Genomic DNA, 8,022 nt, shown 5'->3' on the forward strand with positions numbered 1-8,022 from the left:
TCATCTCCTTTAAAAATATGTTTTAAATTTCAGGTTTATCTATTGTTATGTGTATGCACACTTCTCTGAATATATGTACATGCATCCCATGTATGCAGAGGGCAGAAGAGGACACTGGCTCCCTCAGAACTGGAGTTCCAGATGGTTGTGAATCACCATGTCGGTGCTGCAAATCAAACTTAGGTTCTCTGCAAGAACAGCAAGTGCTTATAATCACTGAACCATCTCTCTAGTCCAAAGAAAAACTAAACTTTATGTGTATGTGTGTGCCTGCATGGGTTTATGTGCTAATGTGCATCATACATTTGCAGGTGTTCATACAGGCTGGAAAAGATGTTGGATCATCTGGCCCTAGAGCAAAAGGAGGCTGTCAGCTGCCTGATGTGGGTGCTGGGAACCGAACTCGGGTCCCTAAAAGAGCTGTGAGTAGTCTTAACTGCTGAAGCATCTCTCTCTTGTCCATTTTCTCCTTATCTGTGTCCATTTCTTCTCCCGGACGAAGAGGCGATTCCACAGGGAATTTTCTCTAAGAACCGTGAAATTTAAGCTCTTCCAAGTGAAAACAGACCTGCTTTTTCCTCCTTAAAAGAATGTCATTCATACTTTGAAGCTTTTCTTGACAGCTTCTGTCTGGCACTCCACACAGCAGCTGGATGGATGGCCTCCGTGCCACTTGCCTCCTTCAGTACACCCCATTTCCCCATCATCCAAGACAAGCAATTACTTCTGAGACAGGGCTCATATTAAGTACTCCAGGCTGGACTTGAATTCAAGAACCCCCTGCCTTTCTTGGCATCATTGATGTTTTGCTTTCACTCTCTCTATTCCTCCCTCCTTCCTTCCCTCTTTCCCTCCCTCCCCTGTTTCTCTCTTTCTCTCTCCCTCTTCCCATGCCCTCTGACTTAATTCCACTTCTGACTTTCTTCCACATTAAGCCACGCCCCCTAGCCCGTCACTGGAGTATTCTGGGAAAGTGCTCTATTGTTGAGCCACACCCCCAGTTCCATATGAGGATATTCTGGGCAGGTTCTTTACTGCTGAACCAGGAGTTCAGTCCTCCTTTTGCTTTTGAGGTAGAGTCTCATTAAATTGCCCTGACTGGACTTGCATTTGTAATCTTCCTGCCTCAGTCTTTAGAGGGGCCTAAATCACAGGCTCCTGTCACCAGACCAGAGCCTCAATTAACATTTACTTGAAAAACTATCTTAAATGTATAAAATATCCAATGCATTGAGAAAAATCTCTGAGTATAGAGAAAAACAAACAGCAAATGGAAGTGCTTGATGAAATGGGTCACGGCGACATAAGAACACTGAAGATGGCTTCTGGCTGTTGATAATATCATCAGAGTGTTAGCAATAACACCAAAACGCTGATGATGATGTTAGGAAGCCCAGAGGGGAACTGAGTAACATCCAATGGCATTGTTAAAGCCTACAGAATGCAGGAGTGTATGGGATGGACGCTGAAGGAGAAAATGGTAGGAGCTAACTACACAGAGCATAAGGAAACAGAAGCTGGGAGGGAGGAGACGGCTTTTTTTTTTTCAGTGCAGAGCGAGTGGAGAAGAAACTCTCATATGGATCTAGAGGTCTGTGCCTCTCAGTCACACTCCAGAAATGCCACCAACCATGTTAAAAATGAGAAAGTAAGCGCTTGGATCTGAATTAAAAATTGGAAAGTAAGGGGCCAACATGATGGCTCAGTGGATAAAGGTGCTTTCTGTGAAGCCTAAAGATCCCTGGGACCCACGTGGTGGGAATAGAGAACTGAGTCCTTCCAACCCCTAACCTTCTAACTAAATTGCCCTCTAACCTCCACATGAGTGGCCTGGCACACTTTCATCCGTGCATACACACAAAATAAGAAACAAAATATAGTTTTAAAAGAAGGAAGTGAAACAAGGAGCCGTAGAGATGGCTCAATCAATAAAATGCTTGTTGTGTGAACATGAATTGATTGTATGCCCAGCATCCATGCAAAAGCTGGGCATAGCTGTGCACGTCTGTAGCATCAGCAGAGGGGAATGGCAGGGACTCGGAGCTTCCTGCATGGCAGAACTAGTGGGTTTATGATTTAGGGTGAGACCCTGACTCAAAAATAGAAAAAGTAAAAAGGTTGCTAAGGAAAACATCCAATCTTGATGTCTAGGCTTCACATGCATGTTCACACACATACATATATGCACATATGCACACACACATGAGCACACACATACACACACATACACACAGATACAGACAAACACATACAGACAAACATTTTAAAATACAAAACCAAATTGAGCTATTTCTTTTTTTAGAATCCAAACTTAGAACACCTGTGACCCTACTCTGGTTCCGAGACGGAACTCCACAAGGGTCAGCAACCTCTTCTAGCTTCACCATGGTCCTCTGTTCCTAACTGTGTCACAAATGCAGACTGTGTTAAAGTCACCTTTTAGCCATTGGGACACAGGTACGGCATAAGGGAACATGGTCAGGCTCTCTTTTTGAGGAACCAAACCACAAACATAGCCCTTGGTGACTCCCTGGGCTCTGCTTCTATAGTATAACCCATGCCCGAGCTTTGCCATCTCCTGTTATTGGAATCAGGCTAGGGGTATAGTGTGCAGCCACACAACTGTGTCCTTTCTGCGTGCTCCATCGGCTCTTGAGCAAGGCCTGTGGTTAGGGATGGTGACCTTGTGCCTTAGTAACTAGGTCAGAAACACGGCACGTGTGAAGGGGCAGAGCTTGTCATTTTTGAAACAAGGCTAGAAAAATCAGACTCTGGTTAAGCTATGGTCTCAACTCTGTGTGTGTGTGTGTGTGTGTGTGTGTGTGTGTATGTGTGTGTGTCTCTATGTGCCCACACGTAATTCCTATGGAGCCCAGAGGATGACCTTGGGTTATTCCTAAGGAGCCACCTGCCTTATTTTTAAATGTAGGATTTTTTAGACTGTATAGATGTTTAATTTACATATTTTAGAGCTTACTAATTTGGCTAGGAGGGCTGGCAGCTGAGTCCCAGGATCCTTCTGACTTTGTTTCCCCAGCTTTGGGATTATACGTGCAGGTCACCATCTTTGTCTTTTACATGACTCTTGGAGGTAGAACTCGGGTCCTTATGCTTAGATTACAAGGACTTACTGACTGAACCATCTGCCCAGCCCCTGGCTTCTCTCTCTCTCCTTAACAAACAGGTCACAGCCAAAGCAGGTGACATAGCTCCTGAGATCCAAAGCTGAGCCCGAGGCTAAGCCGTGTAATGTTGTACTTATTGGATTCTATTACACATCCTGGTCTCATCCTTTTAAGTTTTATTTGTTGCCTGTGAAATTTTAATCAGCCAAAGAAAAACAAACACATTATAGAAAAAAAATTACCAAGATAATGGAGGCCATAAAACCAACAGCTCCATATTAAGTACTTAGGAAAAGGCAGGCAGTGATCACAGCTAGAGGGTCAACATGAAGAAAGTTCTGGAAGAAATGCATCAACTCCGATGGGCGGGGCATTGTGAGGGCCTCAGGGTAGCCATGGGCGAGACTAAGGACCTTTTATTCCAAGCTCTCCACATTGTACATTGTTGCAGTGGTAAACAGCTGGGATAACGTTATAGTTTGGAAGATTAATAGGATGGATAATATTCACTGTCATGCTGACAAGATCTAGAATCACAGAAGAGGTAAACCCTTGGCCATCTCCGTAAACTGTGCTAGAGAGACCCACCTTAACTTCGGGTGAACCGGACCTGCAGGCTGCATCATGTGACTGCATCAAACCAGGAAAGCAAGCTGAGTGCCTGCATTGCATCTCTTCTTGCTTCCTTCAGTGTGACCAGTTACCTGATACTCTTGTTGCCCTCGCTTCCCCCCACTGAAATGGACTATACTCCCAGACTGTGAGCCAAGATAAACCCTTCCTCATTTAAGTTGCTTTAGCCAAGTATTTTGTGGTAGCAATGAGGAAAGTAGCGCAGCCAATATCCCTAACCCAATATCTTAATATATAAGAAATGATGTTGAAATAAAAATTCAGGCATGATGGCACACACCTTTAACCCCAGCACTCAGGAGGCAGAGGCAGAACTCTCAGAGTATGAGGCCCAGCTTGGTCTACAGAGTGAGTTCCAGGAAGGCCAGGACTATGCAGAGAAACCTTGCCTCAAAAAACAAAAAACAAAAAACAAAAAAACAAAAAACAAAAACAAAGAACAAAAAAAACCACCAACCAACTCAAAGGAACATAGTCAGTAAAGAAGAAATTTACAGCTGATAAAATATACTCAGTACCTCAGGTGGCAAAACAAGTATCATTAGCTTTCCTGTCACAGGAAAAAATATTGAGGGATACAAAGATCCGAGAAGAGGTGACAGGTATGAAGAACTCAGGCTAGAGATGCAGGGAAGGTTGACCTCTCTAAGCAGCTTGAAGAAGTGCAATAGAAACAATACTCTAAAATGTTCTTCAATTTAAAAAGATCTCAGGCACTGGCAAGGTGGCTCAGAGGTTAGGAGTGAGTACTGTCCTACTCCCCGTATCAGGCAGCTCAGGACTACCAGTACCTTCAGCTCCAAGGGACTGGACGCCCTCTTCTGACACCTGTGGGTATCTGTGTATGAGTGGGCACACACACTCACACCGACACAAACGCCCACACAATTAACATCTGCCTGTCTAGTTTTTATTGTTAATTGAGTAATATATCTTAAGAGATGTTTGTCTTAGATATACTTTGAGACTTGAAGTCTTTCTCTTCACCCTGCAAAATTAATTAATTAATTAATTAACTTTACATTCTCATCACAGCCCCCTCTCCTCCCAGTCTCCCTTGTACACAACCCCTCTCTCATGTCTCCTCTCCTCTCAGTCTCCCCCTTACACAGCCCCTCCCCCATGCCCCTTTTCCTAGTCACCTCTGAGAAGGTGGAAGTCTCCCTGGGTACTGGCCCGCCCTAGCACCTCAGAGACTTGAGGTCTTTCTAATGCAATAAGAAAAAATAAGTCCCCAAGTATATAGATATAAAGGGCTGAATCATTCTGCCCTTGTGGCATATAGTAGCCAGCTACCAATTTCAGTAGACACCATCCCGTGATTTGAAAGTAGGGTGGGCTTTACCCTCCTGAAGCACGGAAGCAATAGCTCATGACAGTGCGCATGTGTGGTTTTGAGATTCCTTCATCTGATGAAGAACAGCCCTCCCTCCAAACTTCAGATGTCTGGCAGCAGTGAGTCTGAGCATATAATATATGCAGTCCCTCTGATGTGAAGGTCCTAATTAAAATACTTCTGCTCTGACGGGAAGAAAAAGTGGTTTAGTTGGTGACGGGGAGATGGTCCTGTTGGTAAAGTGCTTGCCTTACTGCACTGGGACTGGAGTTTGGGGTCTTTAGAGCTCAGGTAAGGTCAAGACACAGTGGTAGCAGTCTCTAATCCTAGCACCAAGAAAGCAGAGACAGGAGGTTCTTGGGAGCTCACTGGCCAGCCAGTCTAGCCTAATTGGTGAGTCCTAGCTTCGGACTATGAGAGACATAGTCCTTCCAAAATAAAGTGAAGGGCAGGTAGATGTCTCTTATGCCACCAAACATGAGTTCAATCTCTGGAACCTATGCGGTAGAAGGAAAATAACTGACACCTGAAAGTTGTTCTCTGATACACACACACACACACACACACACACACACCAGTTTCACTATAAGGTAAGAAAACCCTGCTTGGACTTATCCCTGGCATGTGCACATTGCAGGAGCCCATAGAGAGATGCCACTGGGATTTCAGTAGGAGTTTGACACCTGGCAAGGTGATGATTCATCTACAGAAGACAACAGACTATGAATCAGCCATGCACATGGCCAGAAAGCATGGCCTCCACTACCCCAGCCTATGCAAACTATTTAAAGTGCACCGTGGCCCTGTGGGAGGTGAATCAACATAGATTTCATGATTAGTAGGAAGCCTGTACTGAGGATACAGGACTGCTATCCCAGCTACCAGAGGAGGCTGAGGCAGGAAGATTGAAGTCAAGGCCAGCCTGATCAACACAGGGAGACACAATCTCAGAATCAAAAGTAAAAAGTGGGCTGTGGGTGTAACCCAGTGGTTGAGCAATTAGTTCCCTAGCATGTGTGTGTGTGTGTGTGTGTGTGTGTTAACATGCTGTAAGAGGTTAGAACCATTCCAGTATACAATTTAATCCCTGGGCCCCACATGATGAATAGAGAGAACCAACTCCTGAAGATTGTTCTCTCAACTCCACGAGTACTATGGTGTGTGTGTGTGTGTGTGTGTTTATGTTAGTGCATGTGTGTACGTGCACACATGTGTGATTGTATGTGTGTGTTACACACACAACTGCACGCACATGCCAATTTTAAAAAGGTCCAAAATAATATCCTCAGTGCACTTATCATATTCGTAAGGACATTTGCAAGGAAACAAAACAGAAAGCTCCAGAAATCCTTTCGAACTGATTTAATTGACAAACAAGAGGCAGTTGTAAAAGGCTATGTGGGGGTACTGTGGAGTCTTAAGAGAGAAATAAAGACTACAACAATCTTTACAACTAGGGAAACAACTTCTACTTGAAAACAGAAAGCATAGCTCCTCTCCTTCCCCCCATCTGGGACTGTAAGACCCTCAGATCTATCTGCTTCTGGGACAGTTCAAGGTTCATTTAATTCAGGGTTCAAGGGATCTTTTAGTTAGCCACAATCAATCACCAATCCCAAGATCAATGGCTCCCAGTCCAACTTAGTCAAATACCTATCCCTCAGTTCTGAATCATCACAAGAGACTCCCCACTCACACTTTATCTAGGGAGGCTGTAGATGGCTAGGTACATCAAACAAAGGCTTCCTTGTGCCCAAAGGACAAAAATATTTGAAGGATGGTGTTGGGATTTAAACATGCAACATTCCCCATAGGTTTGTGTATCTGAAAACTGGTCTTCTGCTGTTGACACCATTTGGGAAGTTTGTAGAACCTTTAAAAGAAAGTGGGCTAACTAGAGGTGGGCCTTAACCCGTCTGCACTTCCTGTCTAACCCCTGCTTCCAGACTGCAGATGTAATGGGAACAGCTTCCACCTGCTGGAGTTGCTGCGTCTTCGCCTCCATAATGACAATTATTATATTCTCTAGAACTGTGGTCCAAAATAAAGCCTTCCTCACTTACAGTTCTGCTTGTCAGGTATTTTCAAAAAGTCACAAATACAGATGTGATTGATGCAGGGTAGCACAGAATTACATCTGAGGCATGAAAGAGGAGATATTAAAAGCTGTAAACATCACTGTCTCCAGCAAGGGTGGCTGGAGGCCACTGCGTGGAACCTCATGAGAAGGGCTTTTCTGCCTCCTCAGAGTGGATTCCTTATGGTGTCCTTCTAGATCTGTCTTCTGACGCCCACAGCTGTTATCTTGCCCGAGTTCTCAGAAACCTAGAGCCCATTCTCATAGGGACAGGACATTTGTTTCATAAAATGAAGAGAAAGGACGGAGCTATTTGGTGCTTTTTTTTTTTTTTTACCCTGTGGCTTAAACAATTGGGTTGCAGGTAGCCTGGTTAGTGGGGTCCAAAGCAAGACATCCCAGTCACAGTTGATTCAAATAAAACAAACAAACTAACTAAACAACAACAACAACAAAAAGCTATGTGCTGCCCGGAGCCCAGCTAGAAGAAAGGAACAGTTTCAGAGCATCCATTCATTGTGCAAGGATGCCTGCAAGCTGTCTGCTGCAGACCCTCGGATAGCATGCTGATAACCTTGGAGAGGTAAAAGAAAATAGTAATAGAGCCAATTGGAGTTTTCCTAACCTTGATCCCACTACTTTTTGGAACATCCATAAACTCCCAAGGAGCTTAGAGTCAGTTTCAAAACCTCAGCATTGCCAAGTTTGGAGTTAGACACTCACCTCATAATAACATTCAGATCAACTTGATTAGCTATGACAGTGCCCTTTAAACCACATTGGACTTTCTGTTCTATATAATGCTGTTTGGATAATCAGTGAAGGAAAAATCCTGGATCTCTAGAACTCTA

This window comes from Grammomys surdaster, unplaced genomic scaffold, assembly GCF_004785775.1.
Source record: "Grammomys surdaster isolate TR1022 unplaced genomic scaffold, NIH_TR_1.0 166, whole genome shotgun sequence".
In the NCBI taxonomy this organism is placed as follows: domain Eukaryota; kingdom Metazoa; phylum Chordata; class Mammalia; order Rodentia; family Muridae; genus Grammomys; species Grammomys surdaster.